This window comes from Delphinapterus leucas, chromosome 1 (assembly GCF_059928025.1).
Source record: "Delphinapterus leucas isolate spDelLeu-1000000601 "Yukka" chromosome 1, BTC_Dleu_Yukka2, whole genome shotgun sequence".
NCBI lineage: Eukaryota > Metazoa > Chordata > Mammalia > Artiodactyla > Monodontidae > Delphinapterus > Delphinapterus leucas.
The window spans coordinates 99424084-99450058 of NC_143129.1; the positions used below are offsets into that span (position 1 = coordinate 99424084).

A 25975-nucleotide genomic window follows, 5' to 3' on the forward strand; every position below is an offset into this window, starting at 1 on the left:
AGCCCAAGGTAGGAAAAAGCTTAGAATACTCAGGTCTCTCTCTCTCTCTCTCTCTCTCTCTCTCACACACACACACACACACACACACACAGTCACCACAGCTAAACAGTGTGTGATAAAAGGGAGAGTAAAGTAAAACTGTATTCCTGTAAGAAGCATATTTTACAAAGTAAATGTTAACATGAATACATACTTAGAGCACAAACTGTTTATTTGTAATCTGAAAAGAACTATCAGTAAAAATGTTAAACAGGTGAAGAACAGCCATAAAATCTCCCAGCAATACTACCTAAGTGACATTTTATAACAATGTTTTCCTTATTGAGGGAATATTAACCTTTTTAAACATCTGGCATTATATATATCTACAAAGTCTGTAATCATGTGTTATTTAACTAGGATTAGATCTTTTTTTTAAGTCCTTCACTAATAGAAGGAAAATAACAATTAGAGCCAACTGATTTCACAGTCAAAATATTGTCTTAACTATCTAGTGCAAGCATTTGTAATGTTTCGATTTCAAACAGAAACGGAATATTCAATTCAGTTCTGGTTTCAGTCCCAACCAAAGTTTTTAGTTATTTAAGTTTCTCCCTTAAGAAATTTCAATATGAGGACTTCCTTGCTGGCACAGTGGTTAAGAATCCGCCTGCCAATGCAGAGGACACGGGTTCGAGCCCTGGTCTGGGAAGATCCCACATGCCGTGGAGCAACTAAGCCCATGAGCCACAACTACTGAGCCTGTGCTCTACAGCCCGTGAGCTACAACTACTGAGTCCACGTGCCACAACTGCTGAAGCCCGTGCGCCTAGACCCCGTGCTCTGCAAGCAGAGAAGCCAGTGCAATGAGAAGCCCATGCACATCAAGGAAGAGTAGCCCCTGCTCGCAACAACTAGAGAAAGCTCACGCACAGCAACAGACTCAATGCAGCCAAACATGAATAAATAAATAAATAAATAGATAGATAGATAAATAAATAAAGAGTAGCTCCCGTTCGCCATAACTAGAGAAAGCCCAGGTGCAGCAACGAAGACTCAATGCAGCCAAAAATGAATAAATAAATAAGTAAACAAATAAATAAATAAAATTTAAAAATGAAAAAATAAAAAAAGAAATTTCAGTATGACATTTTATTCTGAGGTGGATAGATATTAATAAAACGTACAACCATAGAATATTAGCTACATCAAGACATTAAGTTTAGAGAAGGTAATTCTGTGGCTTCTCTTGCATTAGGACATAATCACAGGACCCAAATCTGACCAGACATAAGATCTTTAGACTAATTCAGTCCACCACTGCACCACAGAACATCTGAGCAAACCCCTAGGTGACGGTGTTGTACCAGAACATCTTTCCTGATGTCCTGGATGTTTTGGAAACTGTGGGTTTTACCATCAAAAGCAGTGTCACTGTGAAAGACTTTGAGTTCAGATATGATATGGTAAGGTCTTAAGTGCTAATGATCACAGTACTGAGATAAGGCATATTTCAAAATATAAGCACTGATGCATTTAAGTTGTATTGCTAATCTTGTAAATACATTAGGTTAACTAAGCGAAGCAACAAGTCTATTCTCAGTAGAATGATTTATAGGTAGGTTGGGCAGGAGGTTTGCAGCAGGGTTAGGTGCCAAAGTGAGTCCAGAGTGATAATTCCAGATAATCAAAAAAGGAAACAAAGAATACATCCGATGATTGAAATAATTCTAACAGCGCTCTAATTTCTAACAGTGAATGATGGAACCATTGAGAATTCTAAAGTGTTTCTGCTTTCCTGCCTGGCTACAGGGTATGCTCCATTCTATTTAAGTGTTGAGGTTCTGTGATCTTAATTTACAGTGATATATTTGTTTGTTGTTTTTCTAAGGATAAGAGGAGATAATGGAGTGGTATCGTAGAATTCAGACTGTAAATTTAATGTCCATAAAAATCCATGAGCGCAGTGTATCCAGTCAGAAATGTTTAGTGGAGGGATTCTCAACATGATCAGAAGCTGTAATAATGATACAATTCAACCAATAAAAAAGGACTGAGAGAGACAAGACCTCTCTCTTTCCCAAGAAATCAGGAAACCTTGAAGAAAGAACTCATAAAGAAATAAAGGCAAAAACTGATCAAACGGTTAAGGGAAAGGAGGGAGGAGTCTGAGTCCTCTAATGCCTCTGTCTCTCAGATGGATTGTGGTCAAATTCCCACAGACTGATTGCTAAAGTCTGGAGAAGGAACAAATGCATATATACTGAAATTCTTTGTGATACATTTGAATTAAAAGGCAACACTGATCTGAGATTTATGCAACATAGTGTTGCAGGAAAGAGATTCTTCCCAAACAGAAAAAAACTTTGGCACTAAAGAGCTCTAATAGTGGCTTTGGCGTGGAAGTGTGGCCTCAACAGCATGGTCTCTGCACAAGGAGAAATTGCATCAGCAGGGAAGGGGCTGGTGGTCTATATTAGTCAAAAGACAGTTTCACATGGTAGCTTAGCAGGCATCAAGGAATCCACAATATAAAGGAGGAAGATGGCTGGTGCCACACGGTTCAGGAGAATACAATCACGTCTGAGATATGGCATCACATCTTCCAGATAGAGAATCTGGAAGACTTTGAGGGCAAGCTGTCAGTGCCACAGGAAATGAGTGGAGTCAGAGTTTGAGACATACAATGAAACATGTGAATCTTCAGACACATCTTCACTGAGACCAGAGAGTTGATATGAAACCTAACTGAGGAAACAAAGTTATTGGCTAAAGAACCCCTTTTATTTAGCAAATCTGCACTTTCAGGAGAAATAACAAATGAATTAAGTGTGAGTCCAGGATATAGTGAAACATTAAGATGACATGGAATACATGACCCTTGAAATGAGGGGTCATGTGTGTGCTAGCAAAGTGATATGACAAGTGAGTCCAGAAAAAGAAAATTTTGGAGAGAGACCACAGAGCAAAAAGAAGCATAGGTTTTAGTATGAATGCTTTGGATTTCAAGTGGCAAAAACAATCAAGAACAATTTGTTAGCTTTGTCACTGGGAAGTTAAGGGATACAGATGGCTTCGGACTGGAATTAAAAGCTCAAAGAAACCTCAAGACATTTTCTGTCTCCATCTCTTGGCTCTGCTTTCCAGTGTCTTGGCTTCATTCTCAGGCAGGATTTTCCCACACAGTGGCAAAACTGGTCAAACGCAGTGTCAAGCTTACTTCCCAGCAGAGTGGCAAACTCAGAGAAAAAAGTAAGCACCTCTTTCCCAACAATGTAAGCCAAAGACTCAAGACTGACTCTTAATTGGTCTGGCTCGGCATATAAACCCACCCCTGAACCAAACAATGCAACAAGGGAATGGAATGTCCTGATTGTTCCAGCATAGATCACATGCTTACCCCTGCAGGTGAGAAATAAGGCTAACTGTGCCTTAACAGAATGGGTGAAACATGGTCTCTGTGTGGTTTCTTACCAGGAAACTTATGTACTGTTACCACTAAAGGAGGAGGGGATGCTTGACAGGGATGAACAATAAATACTCATCACATGCACATGTTCGAATCTTCTGGCTCATGTGGATAATACCCTGGAAGGAATTATCACTAAAAGTTATTGCTAACTATAATAATTAACTATAAAAGGAAACTACATAATCTTAGAATTATGGTAGTGGAAAGTGTGCATGTACTTGTAAGTATGTTGTCTAATAAGTACATTGTGGATTTAGTATACCCTATTTGTCTTGAAGTGTCCATGATAAATGTTGAGTTTGGTTTTTGTCTGTACTTGCCTTTGATAATTTTGGTCTGGATTATTCTTCCAAATTCTGTAGTTTGTCAATGCTAAAGAAATATACGTGCATGTCTTTTGCCATATGGCTTTGCAATTCTTCCTATTAAAGTATACAGAGTATATCTGCTTACTCAAATGGCATTACTTCTTACTCAAAGCCACTAATAGAGCTCTTAGGCTTGTCCATGTGTCTTGCTTTAATCAATGGAATACTTTCACACTGAGGCAAAGGCTTTAAATGTTCTTTCATGACAAGACTTGGTCCCTGTATTTCTGTTTGCATCATGAAAAGAACATACCTTGAGCGGCCACTGACTGAAGAAAATGGATCAGACATGACTTTAACTCACAGCCTGAAGTCAAGCCCAGGTAAACGACATCATGAAGCTGAGCTGTCTCAAACAACCTGCAGACCTCGGAGCAGGAAAATTCAGCATTTGTTGTTTTAAGCTCCCAAGATTTTGAGTTTCTTGATTATGTAGCATTATTGCAGCTAAAAACTATTCAGCTTTTCACACTCCCTGTGAGTTACATTCCACTTGTTTTCAACATAATATATTGTATAAAAATGCTGCTGTTAAAAATAGTAAGAACATTTTGACATATTACAGGTTATTTCATAATATTCTTTCGAACACTGTAACTTTTAAAGGTCTCAAAAACATTTTCCACAGAAGGTATTGAATTTAAAAATCAAAAATATAGTATTTACAAAATTTCTTCCTGTACTTAAGTTTAAAAGCAACATATCATGCCCCTATAGATGCTTTCAAGTGTTCCTGGACAAGGAGGGAGGAGGTGAGGGCGGGCAATCCAGCTCCCAAATATCCCACCACAATTCCAAAGAGAGGAGCCTCGTTATTAGAGTTTTATACATTGATTTTCCACAGGAGGTTTTGATTTTAAAAGGGGCAGGGGGAGGGGGTTGTCCTGATAAGTTAAAAAACACATTTGTAACCTATGTGACTACACAGTCATCCTACCTAGAAAATTACAAATTTTCTCCTTACTCCTAAAAGTAATTTGTTTCTGTATACCCAAATGACATCCACATATAAATAGCTAAAAAATAATCAATAATTATGCTAAATGATGCATCATAGAGGAAATATCCCTTTCCTCCACAACCTAAATAATCACATTATAAAAAGTAAGTGTTCTTCTTATCACTCCTTTAGCCATGCCTTTACCAGAATATGTCCCATGTTAAACGTCGCCAATTGAAAAGATCTTAGCTCCTTGTTAAGTGTACCTTTGAGAGAGAAAATGAAACATTCTCTCATTTGCACTCATGAGTACATCTGTGGAATATGTATGTTACTGCTAAATAGAAAACAAACATACTTCCACGCAGCTTTTCAGCTGACGTGTAAGTAGATTATGGCAGATTCTGACACTCGGAGCATTCTTTACCCTCTAGTGGGAAGTGACGTGGTAGTCAGTGACTGACATTTGGCAGTTGGAAGACTGCTCAGAGTCTACCTACATATCCTCCCTGTTAGATATTCCTACCACTGCAGTCACACCTCTGAGTTAAGACATTATCTCCAGGAGATTTTTAAAAATAATCATTAAAATTTAATTCAGTTAATATAAACTATCAATATATTAAGCCATTAACACCTACTAAGATTTTGAGGCAGTAAGAAGGGATAAATTTTATTTTCTTTGAGGACTCATTTCCTCTTTCTTTTGATAGCTTACTAAGAAGGTTGACTCCACAGGTCTGAGTGAGCTCAATGGAAGAACAGGGAATACCAGAGGCTGGACTCAGAAGCCATATTTTCTAACAAAGCCACTTATTGGCTGCTCCCTCCCATATTTATATTGCATTGGGGAAGTGGGGGTCTCTGTCTGCTGAGCACTTTCTGTGGTCACCCAGTCCAGATGTGCCAGCCAAAGCATCACTCTTTGTGGATTAATGAAACTGTGAAGCATTCTATGTGTTGTGTTTGTAACATTCCCCAGTAAACCCTCTTTCACGTTTACTGTAATGTAGTATGTCCTTCGAGAGACAAACATGTTACTAGTTGAGATGAGTTAACAAAAAGAAAAAAAGTTTATTTATTTATTTGCAGTACGCGGGCCTTTCACTGTTGTGGTCTCTCCTGTTGCAGAGCACAGGCTCCGGACGCGCAGGCTCAGCGGCCATGGTTCACGAGCCTAGCTGCTCCGCGGCATGTGGGATCTTCCTGGACCAGGGCACGAACCCGTGTCCCCTGCCTTGGCAGGTGGACTCTCAACCACTGCGCCACCAAGAAAGCCCCCCCCCCCAAAAAAAAGTTTTAATGGAAGAACTTGTGAGAGTAAAATTGTAAAATTGTGGGATGCTATTCTTGTGAGTTTCCCATGACCAAATGTTGCATAAGGGTAGGAAGGCTCCAAAAGGGAGAGAAAAATCAAAGACAATCATGGGGCATGGATAGGAATTCCAGAGCAAATGAACTGTTAGAGAGAGCTCTGAATATTTATTACTGAGTCACTAGCAAGGAACAGTGAAAAGATATAGAAAGAAACTATAATTGAGGTTATTTTTTCATATTATTTTTCCTTCTTTAAAACTATTGACTTTAACACAACACACTTATTGTACTTTCAAAACGCCAAAACGTATGAAGGAGATTATTTTTCTCTATTCATCTTCTTTTTCTATTTTGAGGAATAGCTACATGTACCGAACACTCTGGCGTCTCTCTGCCACTTCACTCGCTAGAGGAAGTGGGTAAAGTCTTTTTGATGAGTTTGGAAGGAAATATTGCACATATGTAGCCCGGCTCCTTCTCTTTCTCTTGTCGGTTGATAAAGGTATTCTGCTTTTTTCTTCTAGAGAGGCTCTGCCCCATCCAGGGGAGCCCTGCTCCAGTTCAGGCTCTTGAGTGTAAACGTTGATCTAATTCTTAGGTTCACTATTAAGAATGACGCTCGTCTGCTGATAAAAACTAGTCTCTTACATTATTAGCTTTTAAATAAAGGTAACCGTTTTGATTTGTGTCTTCCTTACATTTTTGTTTGCTTTTTCAGTAAGTTTCACCCCAGGATCTGGGAAGATGGACTCTTATGTAGCGACACCTCTAAGCCTGCACACTGAAAATGTTTCCATATAGTACCTCTAAAATTAAACCTCTATAACATGAAACTGTATTTACACAAAATATTTTCTTTTACTCAGAAAAATTTCTGTGTAGATATTAGTCCTTTTTATTTTTCTTCCCTTTGTTTTTTTTTTAACAACAAAAAATAGATACCAATTTCTTCTTTAATTTGGTATCATTAAACTATAAAGCAGAAAATCCTTATACCAAATAATGCCTTTCCTTCTCAAATGAAAAAAAATTTAAGTTTATTCTCATTGGAGGAGGGTTTTGCTGGATGTAAGTCTCTATTCTAATTTTTTTTAATGTATTAATACTCATTTTGGTACAGGAAAACATTTCATAGCTAAACTTTCATCTTCTACAAAGCCAGCAATATTACTAAAACCATCCATTTCTGGCAGATTGAGGGGCTTTGTAAAATGTTATAGTATGCTTGAGGTGTCACTGGACTGACAGTTAAATCAAGGGATAGTTCTGTTATTTCCATCCTCAGTGATATAAAAATAGTAAGCAGGAAGTAGGTTGTCATTCAAAATCAGTGATTTCAACACATGACAATAGTAGCCTGGAGTGAGGATTGACAGACGTAGGTTTACACAAATCTGAAAGGATTCAAAGATTGGCAGACCTATGTGCAAGTGGACTACAAGTGTTGAATTCAGTTTCATTTAAACTACACAGCTTGGGGCTAGTAGGAGGAGTGAAGCAGACCACAAAATTAATGTAACCTAAAACTTAATAAACTAACTCTGTATTACTATCAGTTTAAGGAATGATAGTTCCTAGAATTTCCCCACGGAAACATTTAAAGGTCTTGCATAGAAAGTAATCTTCTACATAGTCAGAAATGCCATTGCTGGTATTGATATACCAAATCTATTAGGAAAGCCTTGACAGGAAATGTGTTTTTCTGATATTAGTCTCTTTCTACCTATCCAACCTATTTTCCCCTCGTATCCCATAAATCTCCCTCTCCAGCCTCACTAATCAACTAATCTATTTAGTACCACCACACAGTCTCTTTCATTCCTCTGTGCCTCTGTCACTTCCTTTCTTCTTGGAATATTCCTCCCTCTTTTCTCCTCCTTACAAATCCTCATCTATATATCAAGCCCTTCCTTTTCCACAAAGCTTTCTCAGGCATCATTTTCCTACTCCCATACTTCATTATGCACACTGTTACAATATTTTCCTCTATTTTTATTAATGTATCACATAGTTTTCTTTTGCTCTCACAACTAGACTCCTACTTAAACATGGGTTACCTGTTTCAAAGTACCTAAAAGAGTCCTATGCACTTAATAAACGTATGTTGGATTGATTGATATGTGCTTTCATTGTAAGCTACAGAATTTACTTAATCTTTACTTGCGGCCCTAGAGCACATGGAAGATAATATACAAAGCTAGGCTGACATTTCTGATAGAGGCATTCCTACAGATCCTATGACCTAGAACTGAATTAGAAGTACTAAACTCAAGACAGAGAGGTTTTCTGTCAACTGACTTTTACAGGTAAGCACACACAGACTGACCCTGGCAAGAGTTCAAGTTAGAGTTGAATGTTACTTTCTGCTCCAGTTCCAATGTTCTGTGATTTTCTTTCTTCCTTGAGTTAGATTTTAGGAGAGTATTAGGCTGACAGACCTCAGCACTAAGAATAAGAAACAGGGCTTCCCTGGTGGTGCAGTGGTTGAGAATCTGCCTGCCAATGCAGGGGACACAGGTTCGAGCCCTGGTCTGGGAAGATCCCACATGCCGCAGAGCAACTGAGCCCGTGAGCCACAATTACTGAGCCTGCGCGTCTGGAGCCTGTGCTCCGCAGAGAACAAGAGAGGCAGCGATAGTGAGAGGCCCGCGCACCACGATGAAGAGGGGCCCCCGCTTGCCACAACTAGAGAAAGCCCTCGCACAGAAACGAAGACCCAACACAGCCATAAATAACTAAATTTAAAAATAAATTTAATAAATAAATAAAGTTTAAAAAAAAGAATAAGAAACACATCTTTATTGAGGACATGAAGAAATATGCGTTTAGGCAGAAATAATGATTAGTATATTATATACAATTTCTCATTTGATACATCAGACTAAAACAATAGATATTCCTTTCATTTTACAGGTGAGGGAACTGAGCTTCAAAGAAGTGTTTCCAAAATGTCCGTTCATTGAATTGATGCACATATAATCATTTTATAACAAATAAGACCTTGAAAAGTATCCCAAAGTATCAGTTGTATTTTGCAGATTTGCTATTATAGGGAAATAATACATATTTTACCTTTTATTCTAGTGTAAATCGTGCTCTTTGTACCTAAACCCTTTCAAGACACCCATTTCTACCTAAAAACAAATTATGTGAGTGGCTCTTACCCACACTTTTTTTCCCCCAGAGTCTATGTTCCAGGACAAAAAGAGAAAACAGACTGCACATCTGCCCATCTGATCTGTTCAATTTCTTGTGAAAGACCTTTAAAGGTCTTTTAATCTATCACTTTCCATTCTGGTTTTTTTTTTTTTTTTGAAGTATTGTTTTTATTGGAGCCCTTGAATGATTTCTTCTAAAACTTTATAATTTTCTGCAACAAATTCTAAGCTACATCTGAGGGATCTAGATGTTTTTTCCTTTATCTCTAGACTTATTATTTTTTTTTAAGAGGCTTGCAGTGGGAAACAAAAGAGAAGAAAAATTAAGTCAATTGAACTAGCCCTGAATAAAGACCCTGAAATTTTTTCATATTTTTCACACTTTCATATTGGAAGGAAGGAAACTGCTTTGATACAGCCATAAGAACAAAATGCAAATGTTCTAAAAACTTTGGTTTAAATACGTGAAGACTTTTCTATCCTTTGCAAAAACCATCTGACTTATCTCTACATACCACAGAAAAGTAATCTCTTTAGAGATTTGGTTTATTGAACATAAGTGTCTTTTTGGAAGCTTATATCACATATTGGTTCAGCATCTAGAGGCACTCTATTTGGAAGCTGAATGATAATAAAAAATGATCCTGATCATCATAATATTGAGATTACTCTGCAAAGGCATGAGCTAATGTTCCAATCATTCTGTTATCCGTCATACTATATGATGGTGTTTGTTGGCTCAGTTTTGAGTTACAGATGGAAGTCTAATCACAAATAATAATTCTTCAACACAAATAGTTACTTTCCCTTCCATGAGAAGAGAAATAACTCAGTATTCATAGGCAGAATTACTTCTGTAGATAAAATGAAACATCTAAAGGAAGAAACTGTTAACAAGTTATTACACATGAGAAAAGGATTAGAAAATACTGTGAACAAAGAAAAAACAGATTTCAAATATATTATACCCAGACCATGTGGCATCATTTTGCCTGTTTAGGAGTACTTGGTTGACATAATAAGGGTATAGCGTACCAAAGAGTTGACAGCTCTTATGGTTTGAAAATCCTAGAAACGTGATGGGGTTTTCTCAAGGTACTTGACTTCCCCATGATTTTTTTCTAGCTTTATTGAAGAATAATTGACAAATAAAACTTTATATATTTAAAATGTACAATGTGATGATTAGATATAACATTAGCACTATGAAGTAATTGCCAAGAGCAATTTAATTCACACATCCATCACCTCACATAGTTAACTCCCTTTTTTAAAAAAAATTTTTGGTAAGCACTATTAAAATCTATTCTAAACGAATTTCAAGTGTACAATCCCATATTATCAACTATAGTGACCTCACTGTACAGTAGATCCTCATTCACCTTATAACTGAAGGTTTGTACCCTGGGGACTATATCTCTCCATTTGCCGCGCCCCCCCCCCGCCCCCAGGCCCTGACAGCTACCATTTCTACTCTCTTTCTATAAGTTCAATTCTAATTTTTTTAACGCACCACACATAAGTAATACAATACAAGATTTGTCTTTCTCTGCCTGGCTTATTTCACTCAGCACAATGCCCTTCAAGTTGACAAATAACATTATCTTTATCCATTCACTGCTGATAGACATTTAGGTTGTCTCCATGTTTTGGTTATTGTGAGTAATACTGCACTGAACATGAGGGTACATATATCAATTCGAGATATTGATTTCATTTCTTTCGAATCTATATGCAGGAGTGGGATTGCTTGGTCATATGGTAGTACTGCGTTTAATTTTTTGAGGAACTTCATACTGTTTTCCATAATAGTTGTATCAATTTACATTTCTACCAACAGTATACCTGGGTTACCTTTTTCCACATCTTTGCCAACACTTGTTATCTCTTGTCTTTTTGATAATAGACATCCTAACACGTGTGAGGTGATATTTTGTGGTTTTGATTTGCTAGTTCTCTGATGATGAGTGATGTTGAGCACCTTTTCATGTACCTCTGGCCAGTTGTATGTCTTCTTTGAAAAATGTCCACTCAGTCCTTTGCCTATTTTAAAATTGGGTTATTTGGGTTTTTTGCTACTGAGTGGTAAGAGTTCCTTATCTATTTTGAATATTAACTCCTTAACAGATACACCGTGTGCAAATATTTTCTCCCATTCCATAGATTGCCTTGTTTATTTTACTGACTGTTTTCTTTGCTATGCAGACACTCTTTAGTTTGATCTTGTTCTCCTTGTTTATTTTGGGGGTTCTTTTGTCTGCGATTTTTGGTGTCATATACATGAAATCACTGCTGAGACCAATATCCTGAAGCATTTTCCGGTTCTCTTCTAGTTTTATGCTGTCAGGTTCTACATTTAATCTTTCATTTCAAATAAAATTGTTTCAGTGATGTAAGACAGGTGACCAGTTTCATTATTTTGAATGTGGATATCCAGATTTTCCAACACCATTTATTGAAGAGTCTATCTTCTCCCCATTGATGGGTATTGGCACCCCTGTCAAACATCTTTTGACCACATATGTGAGGGTTTATTTCTGGGCTCTGTTGCCTAGTTTTGGGCCAATACCATACTATTTTGATTATTGTAGTTTTGAAATTTAGTTTGAAATAAGGAAGTGTGATGCCTCCAGCTTTCTTTGTCGTTCTCAAGATGACTTTGGATATTCAAGGTCTTCGGTGATTCCATATGGGAATTTTAAGATTGAATTTTATTTCTGTGAAAAATGCTATTGGAATATTGACAGGGATTGCACTGTTGATAATAGATCACTTTGGGTGGTATGGACATTTTAACAATATTAATTCTTCCAATCCAAGAACATAGGACATCTTTCCACTGGTTTATGTCTTCTTCAATTTCTTTCCTCAATGTCTTACAGTTTTCAGCATACAGATCTTTCACTCCCTTGGTTAAATTATTCCTAAATATTTTATTATTTTTGGTGCGGTTGTAAATGGGATTGCTTTCTTACATTCTCTGATAGCTTGTTGTTATTGTATTGATTTTTTCACGTTGATCTTGTCCTCTGTAAATTTACTGAATTTTTTGGCTAATTCTAACAGATTTTTGCTGGAACCTTCAAGAGTTTCCATATATAAAATCATGTCATCTGCAAACAGAGACAAGTTTATTCTTCCTTTCTCATTTGTATGTCTTTTATGTCTTTGTCTTGCCCAATTGTTCTGGCTAGAAGTTCCCATCCTATTTTGAATAGAAATGAGGAGAGGTGAGGTTCCTGATATTAAAGGAAAAATTTTCAGCTTTTCACCTTTCAGTATGATGTTGTCCATGGGCTTGTCCTGTACGACTTTTATTATGTTCAGGTACATTCCTTCTATACTTCATTTGTTGACAGAAGAATGTTGAATTTTTTTCAAATACAGACATATCTCGTTCCTTGTTTTGTTGTGCTTTGCAGATATTGCACTTTTTACAAATTGAAGGTCTGTGGCAACCATGTACAAAGGAAGTTTAAAGCCATCATTTTCCAACAGCGTCTGCTCACTTTGTTACTTTGTCATACATTTGGCAATTCTCGCAATATTTCAAACTTTCTCATTATGATTATATTTATTACAGTGATCTGCGATCAGTGATATTAGATGCTATTACTGTAAAACTATTATGCCTCACTAAAGCCTCAGATGAGAGCCTCTTTTAGCAATAAAGTATTTTTTCAAACAGGCACGTACATTTTGAAAGATATAATGCTATTGTACACTTAACAGATTACACTATAAATATAACTTTCACATGCACTGGTGAAGCCAAAAAAATTCTGTGAATGGCTTTATTAAGATACTCACATTATTATGGTGATCTGGAACTGAACCTACGATATCTCTGAGGTATGTCTATACTTCTTCTGCTGCTATTGAGATCCCAGGACATTTATGACCTGAGAAATCAAGGTAATCAGGAACTGGTGAAATGTGGGAAGAATTAGACTGAGGATGAGGGGAATAACTCTATTCCAAGGCCTAATATTTACTAAGTTTCTACTTCTCAAAAATTGACGTTTTTCTTTTCTTCTTCTCTTTCATTATGTCACTTTATCTTACAAATAATTATTGAGTTCTTAAATAATATCTGCCAGACCCTGTCCTGCGACTGAGGATTCAATAAAGACCAAAATAGACACTGTCCTATAGATTTATGGTGAGTGGTAAGAAGGAAAGTACAGAAAGTCATGACAATAGTAGGGGAATTTGACCTAATCCTGGATAAATGACTTTATAGGAGTGGCCTTTGAACTAAGAATTGAATGATGAATAGCAGTTAATTAGGGAAAGAGGTGAGAAAAGATCCTTCCAAGAAGAAGAGGCAGAATTTCCCAGAGTTGAACTTGAGGAGATAAAAGGAGCTCAGTGAATCTGAGTAACTAAAAGATTAGTATGGCTATAGGAAAAAAAAAAAAAAAAAAGTTGAAGAGGAGAGTTTGGGAGATGAGTCTTCAGATGCAGAAAACTCTAATAGCCCTGCTAAGAATTTTGGCCTTTTATTCTAAGGTAAGTGGTAATCCATTGACAGGGTTTGGGAAAGGTGGTGGTGCTGGTGGTGGTTTTCTGATTTGAGAAGACCATTCTGGATGCACAGTAGACAATGGAATGATTAGAGGAAGGGCTAAGGTAGATGCTGATGCTGAAGCGAGCCCCTCCATAGTCAACAGAACGTGAAGTTCTATCAGTTTGATATGCTAATAGTAACAATTTCAATAGATGTCCTTGATGTTCTATTCTCCTGGACAAGCTCTTTAACCTCTATACACATATGCTCCCTGTACAAATACTGCTATCCCATCATAGAATCCCTTTCAAATATCCTTTTTGAAGTTTGCAGCCTTAAGTCCATAATGTTCATCTTCCCTTCCCGGATGTACATACCTGATTATCATGGTTATCCTACTCCCCTGCTAACAACCAGGAAATTCTTAAAAGGGTTCTCTGTGTACAATCTTACCTAAAAGAAAGCATGTAATTCTGATGTGTTACAAAACTGCTGTGAGGTGTTCCCAGGCCGTGGCTTGTGTTTGGACTCCCTGCATCCATCCTGCAATGCATTTGTTACAAACAATAAAGTCTGGTTTTAAATTGTGAGTCTGTGGTGTTTTCTTCGTAATAATGTTGGTAAAATAAGAGATTTTAGTCATTTAACAAAAGCATGGCTAGATAGTGGCAGTGGAGAGAGAAAAGAACTCAGTCGAGAAATATTTAGAAGGGAAATTAGGAATGTGATGCTGAATGCATGATGGTCTGAGTGACATATGAGAAGAGGGTTTCAACGATGAGAGCAGATTTCTTGCTTGCAGAACTGAATGACTGGTGATGCCAGTCACTGAGTTATGGGACCACTTATAAAGAACAGGAGCCAGCCATACTAAAACCTGGGTTAGGAGCATTCCAAAATAAGTGGGGGTAAACATCCCCAAAAATCTCCAAGGTGAAAAATAACATGGCCCATTCAAGTAAATGAAGAAAGGCCATCATGACTGAGGGTATGGGATTGCTAAGGGAAAGAGCAAAGCTGAGGTTCAAGGGCTAGGTTCATGCCAGATAATGTGTAGTATTGTAGGTTATCATGAGGAGTTGAGATTTTAGTCTAAATGCAATAAAAATGTAATAGTGTAAGGCATGTGAGTTTGTAATTTGACTTAAATACTATGAATATTATTTTGTGGTTTGTAGTAAAATCAATTGAGGAAGTAAAACAGTACAAACAGGAGAAAAGTTGTTTTGGAACACAGGCAAGACATAATGATGACCTGGATGAAGAGGTGGAAGAGGATACAAGAAAAAAAGTGCAAGGAATTAAGAGATAGTTTGAAGATAAAAATTCATAGATCATGCTAAGGTTTATATGAAGAAGTAGGGCAAGTTGTTAAGAGAAGGGGGAAAAAAATCAAGGAAATACCTCAGGTATCTTAGTAAGTGGTGAAACAGAGCAGTGGGGAATACCAAAAGGCTTCTTGAAGAAACAAATTGAAGGTCACAGTTTGGATATGTTAAGTAGGAGATGTCTGTGAAACAGTGAAGTAGAGATGTGAAGCATCTCTTGTAAATGTGAGGCTGAAGTCCAAGATCAGATCTGCTTTCAAGATGCAGGCCTCCATGCCAAAGTATGTGTTTTAAATCCGTGGAAATGATGGCAAACACTTTAAAGAGAGGATTGAAAAGAAAGAGAATTAGATCCAAATGAGTTCTTAGGTCAAAGACAATAAAAAAAATCTGAAAAAGAGCAATTAGTGAGAGAGAAGGAAAACAAGGAGAGAGTACAATCACAGAGGCCAAAGGAAGAGAGGAGGTGAGAGTGTCTTTCCATATTGAATCCTATCGTGAAGTACAGCAAGATGAGGATAAAAAAGGTACATTGTATGAGTAACAAATATTTTATGTTGACAAGAACAGATTAAATAAAGTGATGATGGAAACTGAACAGTAAGGAGAGGAAAAATGACTAGTGTTGAGGATGTTGAGACTATGTGATGAAAACTCAGCAGTTTGACTAAGTAGGGAAAAACTGAGGGTCACGGATATTTTAGTTGAAAGATTCTAATGTGATATATGTAATCTGAGGGGACTAATCTGTCAGAAAAAGAAAGACTGTTAAATCTGAAGAGAAAGGATAATTTAAGAAATAAAGTCCTCACAAAGGTAAAAATGGAGGGAATGGACTTTGGTAAAATGAAGTGCACTTTGTTCATCATAACAGGAGGATAGAAGAAAATGACAGGGGCAAGTATAGATAGATTTGTGGGTGAAAAGAAGAGAGAGCTTCCAAGTTATGGATTCTATTTTCTTATTCAATCATTAAAATAAAACAACTGAAATTTATAAGAAGACCTAGATGAAAGCGTTAATAAATTCCACATTTACAGTCAAGGTGAAGGAGAATAGCTAGAGGATCAGGAAGAAAACTCGGAGTAAATGGTGTCATGAGAGCCCTACATAAACATCCATTTGTATTAGAGGTTAAGAGAGGAAACCAAAGACATACAACATCATCATGTGAAAGCCATTGGAAAGAGAATGAAAAAAAGAATATAGAGAATGTAGGAGAAGATTCCTGTGAGCTCCAGATAATTAATTATTATAGACTGCATAATTTGTGTCTTTTAGTTTTTAACTTATTAAACATAAAAGGGCCTTTATATTGTAAAAAGCACCCAAGTGTTATGACTTTGTATGGGAATAATCATTAAATCAGCTACCCCTAACTAATTGTTAGAAACACCATATGTAAGAAATACAGACATATATTAGAGATGCATAGCTGGGCAAATGGTGTTAATGGCAACAAACATGTTTTTCAACATGCTTTTCTGAGTTCTTAGAAATGCCTTCGACAAAAAGGTTAATGAGAATCTTCTAAAACATAAAAAAATGTTGATTGTAATGATATTATAATTATTTAAGTATACATGTTTTTTTATGCCTTTCTGAGTTTTTCAAGTTGGTTACTTATTAGAGCTGATCTAAATGACATGTTATAACAATGTTTTCCTTATTGAGGGAATATTAACCTTTTTAAACATCTTGCATTTTATATATATATACACACATCTATATATATACATATAAAAAGTCTGTAAGCAATTATTATTTAACAGGATTAGATCTTATTTCTAAAGTCCTACACTAATAGAAGGAAAATAATAATTAGAGCCAACTGAATTCACAGTCAAAATATTGCCTTAACTACCTACTGCAAACATCTGCAATGTTTCAATTTCAAAAAGAAACAGAATATTCAATTCAGTTCTGGTATCACAACCAATATTTTTAGTTACTGAAGTTTCTACATTAAGATTTAAGAAACTATTTGGAAGATGAACGATCATGAATTGAGGAAACAGACCTTTCCCCCTGCCCCCTCTATCAAATCCTTTGCTTAATTCATTGGCTATAGCAATAGAGTGTGGCTTTTTTTCCCCTCTTATCTCTTATAACCAAATATCTCTTATACCTGATAAAACACTAGATTAATACATTCACATCCATTTTCCTTCTTAATACATGAAATCCTACTAGAGAGAATATAGTACATGTGGGGAAAAAGATCCATTCACTCAACAAGCATTAACTGAGTGTCTGCCTTTTGCTAAAGCACAAGGATGATATTCAGGATACAATGATGAACAAGACAGACAAGATTTTGTTCTCGAGCAGCTTACATTTTAATGGAAAGGAAAGAAAATACATGAGTAAATAATGATAATAATAAAACAATTTAAGATGGCAGTAAGAACTAGTATGAAATAACAGTGTAATAAAATAGAAAATGACTTCACCATCAGGGTATTTTAGCTTGAATAGTCAGGGAAGGTATCCCGGAGAAAGTGATTTTTAGGTAGAATTTGAAGGATTAGAAGGAGCCCGTTATTTGAAGATAGAAGATAGAGCAACCTAGATAGAAGAAAGTGCAATAGTAAAAGCCCAGGTAGAAAAAAGCTTAGAATACTCAGTGACACTAAAATAAAATAAAGGCAGTGCATCTAAATAATGTGTGATCAAGGGGAGAGTAAAACGAGATTAGGTCAGAGAGGTAGGCCAGATCATGTAGCACCCTTTGGAACATAATGAAAGAGAAAGCCATTGGGGCTCAAAGAAGGGTAGCTAAGAGATTTTGATTTACTTAAAAAAAATCATTCTTCCTCTTCTGTGAAGAAACTGGATTACAGGAAGACAACAGTGGAGGCAAGGAGATCAGTTAGGCTTTTTCAGTGGTCTAGGAAAGTAGTAAGTGGCTTGGAGTGCTGCACTGACAGAATACATCTCAGAGGTAGAAAGGCAATAGGTTTATACATAGATTCAAGCTGAAGAATGAGGGAAAGAGAAATATTAAAGAAATAGATATTTGGTGATACCATTTATTAAGATGATGAAAAATGAGGTAGTACTAGCTTTTTGGAGGGGGTACCAAGAGCACTCTATGAATCCTAATGCTCTCCTTTGGTCCTTTCTAGGACCCAAAGTGGGTCCATATTCACCCACTTTATGAATAGACTCTGTGTCCTACTTTATGAATATATTCTGTGTCCTATTTTCTTATTCAGTTCAAGCTGCTATAACAAGAATACCATAGGCTGGATGGCTTATAATTAAATATTTATTTCTCACATTTCTGGAGTCTGGGAAACCCAAGACCAAAATATCAGAAGATCCAATGTCTGGTGAGAACCCCCTTCCACGTTCACAGATGGCCACCTTCTTCTTGCATCCTCACATGGTGTAGAGTAAAGAAAATCTCAGTCTCTTTCCCTTCTTACAAGGACATTAATCCTATCAGGGGGGCTTCACTCTCATGACTTCACCTTAACGTATTTACTTCTCAAAGGCCCCATAGACTAATACCATTCCATTGGGAGTTGGGGTATCAACATTTGAATTTTTGGGGGGGTGGAACACAAACATGAAGTCCCTAACACCTATCCATTGCAAAACTAAAATTTATTCATATTTTACAAGGAATTTTATTCCTCCATGACGTTCATGCACTTTATTTAACTTTCTATGGTTCCCTTCCATCACCCATGAATATCTGGTAACTTTTCTTCCTTTCAGATGCAGTTGAAAAAGCGTCTGATGAAGCTTACCTTGATATTCCCAGGAATAGTTAATGACTCCTCTGTAAGACAGCTTTTTAACTTATATGGTATTATTAAGTGATATTTGATTTATATTGTAAAAAATAAGTATTTATATGGCCATCATTCTGGGACCAATCTTCTTAAAGGTAGACTTCATATTTAATATTCCTTGCAAAACAAATAGCATAATGGCTTATGTGATCAATAAATGGTTACAATATACAGACTCTAACATCCAGGTATTTTGCAAGACATTGGTGTAGGTTGGGTCATGTCCACATTGGTTTTTTTTAAGTAAATGAACACCATGTCAGAAACTGTGTAATACAGTCAACTCTAATCCTTGCAAAAACTTTGTATACATAAAGGAACTAAGGCTAAGAGAGACTGAATAAATTGTTCAGGCTCATATAATAAGTAACAAGGCCAAAATCTGATAATCATCCTACCACGAGTCAACATTCTCTGTACTATACCAATGTTTCTCATAGAATTCTCAGGTTGTAATGTCCAATATGGTAGCCAAAAGCAACACTTTGCTATTGAACCCTTGAAATATGATTTATCTGGACAGAAATATGATATGTATGTAAAATACACTCCAGATTTTGAAGTTAGCATGAAAAACAATGTAAAAAATTAATTAGTATGTTGTTTATATGTTGAGATAATATTTTGTGATACATTAGGCTAGATAAAGTTTATTATTAACATTAAATTTCCTAGTTTCTTTTTACCTCTTTTAATATGGCTACTAAATTTTTTAAAATTACATATGTGGTTTTCATTATATTTCTATTGGACAACACTGTTGTAGCACCTTTCTCATACTAAGTCTGAGAAAGGACATGTCCATGCACAAATACAAATAACAATAATAAAATGAAGGATATGATCACTATCTTAAGAGAGAGATGAGTAAAGTGCTTTAGGATTTCACTAATAGGAAAATCCTTTGTAACTGATGGGAATACGGGAAGGTAAAATTGACTTGAAGAATAGATTTGATTTTAATGAAAAGAGATAAGGTGAAATGGCTTTTAAGCAAGAAAAAAATATAGCAATTGTAGGAATTAGGCAAGGACAATAGCAAGAAGTTAATATAGTTTTGTAGAACATTGAGTTAGAAGTAGGGGAGCCATAGGACTTAGGAAAGTTATATTGGGGGCCTCTCAAAGTCAGGGAGAAGAAAGCAGACTTTCTTCTGATAGCTATGAGAAGTTATAGAAGGTTTTTATTCATTTGTTTATTTTTAAAAAGGAAAGTAACATGACTGGAGCTTTTGTAGTATAGCAGATGGATTGGCAGGCAAAGAGAACTGAGATAGAAACAATCGAAAACTTGTGCAGTAGTAAAACAGAGTAGTGATGAAAATCTGAACTATGATTTCAGCAGTAAAAATGAAAATTAGGAGACTGTGGTAAATTGTAACAATAAGTGCCACCCAATGAATGACATTTGACAGTATCCATATTTTTGTGGAATCTCTTCCTAAATAGATTATGGAATTGGTTTATAATTTGTTTTGTCCAGAGGGATGTCAGCAAACAAGCCACAAACACAAACAGAAGTTTGATTAGCATCTGCACATCTCTTGAAAATCTGAGACCACTGTGTTGTGATGATAACTGGGAAGGCCACATGGAGAGATCTAATTGGCCCTAGCCATTCTAACCATGTGAGTTGACCTACCAGCTAACTGTTAGTTGAATGATTGTTCCAGAGCTAAATCAGCAGAAGAACTACTTAGTGAACCATAGACATATGAGACATAATAAATTACTGTTATTCAGCAATAATGAATTGATATAGAGAGGAGAGATGCAATAGATTTGGTGGAGATAATTCTACAGAAATGGTAGCTAATCAGATGTAGGGGAATAGAGAAAAGGAAGAATCAAAGAGGACTCTATGATTTAAAGTTTAGTGAGTGGAACAATGACAATGGCATTATCATGCATAGTGTAACCTAGAGGCAGATTGATTTAGGGAAACTGAAGAGTTAATATGGAATATACTGAGTTCGGGCTATAAAAAAATTAGATATGAAGAAAGAAGAAGAGAGACTTGGAAGCTTTCAACAAAGAAATGATAGCTTCAGAAATGGCACACAAAAGATTTAACAACTAATTTAGCACAGACACCAAGCAGTCGGAACAGATACCATTCATAAGCAACTAGTATGTGTAGGCCATTTCACTCTGGTGGGATTATCAGGCCTAGAGAGCTGGACCCTTAAAAGTTGACAAGGTACCAATAGACATGTTGAATCCAATGTTATAACTCTGCAGTCTATATGATAGGGCAGGTAGTAGGGAACATATAAAGAGTTACCTTCAACATAGGGAGAGGAGTTTAATTACCAAAGAAAGGTATTCAAAAACAAATAGGAAGGAAAATTTGCAAGGAGGACAAGAGACTAACTGAATGTACATGAATATTAGAAACAGAATAGGAGAGAAGACTGACTAAATAGTGGATGACATACGGCTGATGGTGATAAAGAGTTGAGAGTTAGAGAAGAGAACATTTGAACTTCATACTTGACCCAAGGTTCCAAATGTTAAAATGTAATGGTTAAGACTACGACCTTAGGAGTTAGACTAAGCATTGTTTAAATCCTGACCTTACCATTTATCTGGTGTGTGATCCTGGAAAGTAACCTCTCTAAATTTATCTGTAAACTAGAAAAAGTAGTATGTACCTCATAGAGTTGTTATGATGATTAAATGGATTAACACATATAAAGCTGTTATCCCAGTGCATGGATACAGTAAAAGCTCAATGTATTTGGTTGCTGTAATATTGTTATTATTTTATTGCTATTTTTACTTCTGGTACTATTCAAACTGCTAGAAACTCATGTTCTCTTCCCACTTTCACTTATCATTACTTGGACATTCTGTCTTTCCATTCCACTATTCCCAAATTCTAATAATACTTTCTACATCTCAGATATATTTTTATCCCCCAGAGGAACAGATGGTGATAAGAAAGGACAAGCAATGTTTTCTACCTGCAATTTTTTCCCCATTCTCTTCTCTTTTTTTAAAACTCTTTAGAGCTTCTGGCAGTCTACATGTTAGTTTTGAAACAACTTTTCCTCATTGCCTCATCAGTTATCTCTGAACTGTTCTTTAAGTAACAAATAAGTGTTTTTCACAAAGCATTTAAAAATATTATTAAAATAAAGGACAACTTGCAAACACAATTTGGGGGTCTTTATTAGCATCCTAGCATAGGTGGAGATATGCAAACATATAATAAGCTTCTACCAAGGATCAGCCATTGTCATATGTTTTCTCACTTAATCTTAATTTTCATCTCAGTCAATCTAAAGAGTTATAAACTTCACAGCAGAGGAATTAAAACAACTAAAGTATATTTATATCATGGGAAGTAAACAATGCAAACAAATTCTTGACATCTTTGGCATCAAAACAAAACAAAAAAATAAGAACTTGAAATAGTTGTTGTCTACTTCCCATTATAGTTTTCCTAAAATGGTTCTCCTCAGAGAAGCTATTCATAATTAGTGATACTAATATCAATGCTCTGTTGCCCACACCTCATTTTTTCTGGATTGCTCTAAATAGAGGAAATTTCTTTTTATTTTAAAGCTCTTATGGTTACTATAATGTGCTAAATAAGATGTCTTGGGAATTCCTAAATAATATTAAATAGGATGTTTGGTAATAGCTTAACAACAAAGCAGTGCTTCTTAGGGAGTATTTATATTTGAAAATTTATATTTGAAGTTTCAATAAAACATATCCAATGTTAAGAAGAAAAAAATTGTTAGCTCAGACTTACCCATAAGGTTTATTCTCAGGATAATAAGTCACATGTGAAGGTTAGAGAAATGAAGGCAAACATAATGAAGTTTGCATACCACATTTCTGAAATGAGAGAAACATTTTGAACCAAGCCTCAGACGCATTTCAAACAAAACAGTATACGCTGCTGGAAACTGAAACTTGAGTTGTCAACAAACCTAAAACAGATTGTGAGACTCTGAACTATATCAAAGCATATGACAGAAACCACCTATTTCAAGAAAAAAGTGAGGGGGGAACTATATGATACACAAAAACCATTAAAATAACTTACCACATCGACTTCCCTAAAGTCAGCAGTCTCTCAAATCCACAGTTCAGTCATTTCAATTATAAAACAACAAAGTCACACAATTCTGGTTTTGCTTTCTCTTCAGTTAGGAAAAAAATGCTGAATTTAGGACTTTATAGATTTCCTATAATACTCTTCCTTTCAGTAGGTGGTCTTACAATCCTGCTCTAATTCTCCAAATCCAATTTGCACAAAAAATCTAATCTGAGCTCCACAACAGCACCAGATTGGCCACTATCACTCCTGTTTCCTGAGCAAACCACTGACTTCCCTCCGCCAGCTCAGTTGGCTGCCCTGCCACCTACTCTAATTACACTGTACCTTTTCAGTTGCTTGCTTTCTCTTTGTCTTCCTTTCTTATTCTCAATATCCTCTCCCAATCTCAGCCAGTCTTTTTTTCCTGAACCATTTATATCAATCCATAGGAAAAAAACAAACAACCTTTTGCTAAAATAACCTTAAAGACACAGATTAGAATATGATTGTGTCAAATTAAATAAGTGTGACTAGAATGTAAACAAAATCTCTAAACCAAAAATCTAATTTTGAATCCAAGCTTTGCCATCTACTATGTGAACCTTAGAGAAACATTAAAGTCTATAGATTGCATTTAGGTTTTCATTTAAAAAATGGGAATCATAGTACTGTTGATAAATGATAAAAATACAAAAAATAATTAACAACTAGCAATATGCATTGAGTATTACTATGTGCCATTTCCATGTGTTATCACTTTGACTCCTCACAGATATATAAATTCAGGATAGAATTACGATTATATTCAGTCCTAAAAGAAGGAAACTGAGGCACTGAGAAATTAAGCAATGCAATTTGTCCATGAACATATTTTAGTAAATGTTGAGACTGAAATTCAAAACCAAACAATCTAACTCTGTAGTGAGACTTTAGCCACAATTCAGTCTTTTTAATCTCCCTCACTGGGTTGTTCTAAAAAATCAAAAAAAAAATAATTGTATGTGAAGATATTCTGATATCTGGAAATTTCTGTTTAGCTAATATTAATATGCTCAGAAGATTGGAGAAGTAGTAAGAGTTATTCTCAAATTTCCTGTTTTTCTAATTTTCATTTTAAATAAATTCATTTTTCTGTTAGTTTTTATTCCTAATATCATACTCACCCACAGAATATATTGTTGTTTATAAATATTCAGTGCTCCTCCCTGCAGGTGAAATATATATCCCTGTCCTATTGAATTCAGGAGTGCTCATGTGATTTGCTTTGGCAATGAGATGCAAACAGAAGTAATGTTTTACTTTGGGGCTTCTATATGGTAAAAAATGTGTCAATATCTTTCTGTGACAGAATGTAAAGTGACTGATACGAATAATCCCTTGTTGACCTGAGATGAACAAGAGAAATAAACTTTGCTATTGTAAGGCACTGAGAATTTTTAGTTCTTTGTTACTGCAGCATAACTTATTCTATCCTGATTGATACAACCATTAAGTTCCCTTAAGATATTTGATTCATAAAACATTCTTATATGACATTTTCTTTCTCTTGGGATGTAGGAAGTCAAGGGAAGAATAAACCGTAAGATCAGAGAATGTTAACCTTGAGAGAGACTATTGGAATAAACTAGTCCAGTGGTTTCCAGATTTTAAATAATAACTAAAATTTCAAAACATTGTATAAAAACATATTTTAATATATAGTCATGAAATTGTAGCTTTATAAAAAATCTGCGATTAATTGTAATGTCCCTTTTTTTGGTAATTTGAAAACACGTATCTAAATATAATCATCTTGTTTTATTGATATAGAAAATAAGACCAAAGAACAAGACAATTAGCATTTACATTAGAGAAATAACCACTCTAAAAAGTAACAAAACTAACATGACATCAGCATCATGGTGGTATGCATTGTTCCTTTTTTCTCTCCCCTTTGATTTACAACTACTTGGACACCCATAACCAAACAAAAGTCCTCTGCATTTTATACCAGGATACCTAGGAGATTTCTACCCACCTGTGCATTCAAAGTAGGTAGATAGGACCTCAGATGGGGCTGCAGATCCAAGGGAGTGGATGAGTCTGCTTTACTCTCACTTGCTCCAATTGGGAGAAAGGGAACCTGGAGAACACACAATTGGGTGGACCCTCACAGGAGACAGAGAATTTGTGGAGGTCCAGCCAGCCTGATGGGGGAACCCAGCATGCCACTAGAGCAGGACTGAGACAAGTTTGGAGACAGAGGAGAGGCAGGAACCTGCTAAGGCAGCCCCCCTCTCCAAGGTGACCCTAAACAACACTGGACTTTTAGCAGTGGAAGTAGCTACCTCTGTGTTAGAGGAGGAGGAAGGCAAAAGTGGTGAGTGACAAACTGCCCAGATGCAGGTGGGTTGCAGCTGGAGGGTTCCAATTCTCTCCAGCAGACCTGGAGTTATGAGGAGGGAACCTCCATGACTGGGGGGTTGGGGAGGAAGAGGAAAGGAAAGGGGGCAGATAAGACTATCAAAGGGCATTGAAGGAACATGTTTCCTGCTATCTGCTTCAGGACTCTGGGAGACCCCACTCTAGGATCCCCCTACCAGGCCATGGCACCCCCAAAGTTTCAGTTCCTAAGCCCAAGCCTCCTCCCATTCTGATGCCAGCTCTTTTTAAAACTCCCAAGCACAGCCCCAAGAGCCAGCTTCTATAGGAGAAACCTAAAACTTGAGCTACAGTGCCACCTTTTGGAAAACAAAAGAAAGTTTTCTAATTGCCAGCCTGATGAGCTGTAACAGCCAAAGCAAACAAATCCTTAACTAAGAAAAGTGCTTGCTACTTCAACTGCGAAAGTAGAGGCACACGTATCATCAAACACTGTGAAAAATCAAGGGATATGGTATCACAAAAAGAAAATGATAATTCCCCAGGAACTCAAAGGCACAGTATACTGAGATCTGATAAAGAATTCAAAATAGATGTTATGAAGAAATTCAATAAACTATAAGAAAACTCAGAAAGGCGAGTCAATGAACTCAGGAACAAAATTAATGACCATAAAGGATTCTTTA

At 36.2% G+C, this 25975-nt stretch overlaps 2 protein-coding genes across 5 annotated transcripts in view; both read right to left on the reverse strand.

The window, feature by feature from the left end:
• The window catches only part of LOC111180102 (amylase alpha 2A), a 42543-nt gene extending 19820 nt beyond the window's left edge, over positions 1-22723 (reverse strand). For both annotated transcript variants that reach the window (XM_089918884.1, XM_022584193.2), the window contains exon 1: positions 22638-22723. The gene's annotated coding sequence lies outside the window, so the exon portion shown is untranslated. The remainder of the gene's footprint in view (positions 1-22637) is intronic.
• The window catches only part of RNPC3 (RNA binding region (RNP1, RRM) containing 3), a 79499-nt gene continuing 53537 nt past the window's right edge, over positions 14-25975 (reverse strand). For 2 of the 3 annotated variants that reach the window (XR_002646107.3, XR_002646104.3), the window contains exon 16: positions 14-22723. The gene's annotated coding sequence lies outside the window, so the exon portion shown is untranslated. Of the gene's footprint in view, positions 25051-25975 lie in introns of all 3 variants that reach the window. The other variant, XR_016394645.1, reaches the window with a different exon arrangement.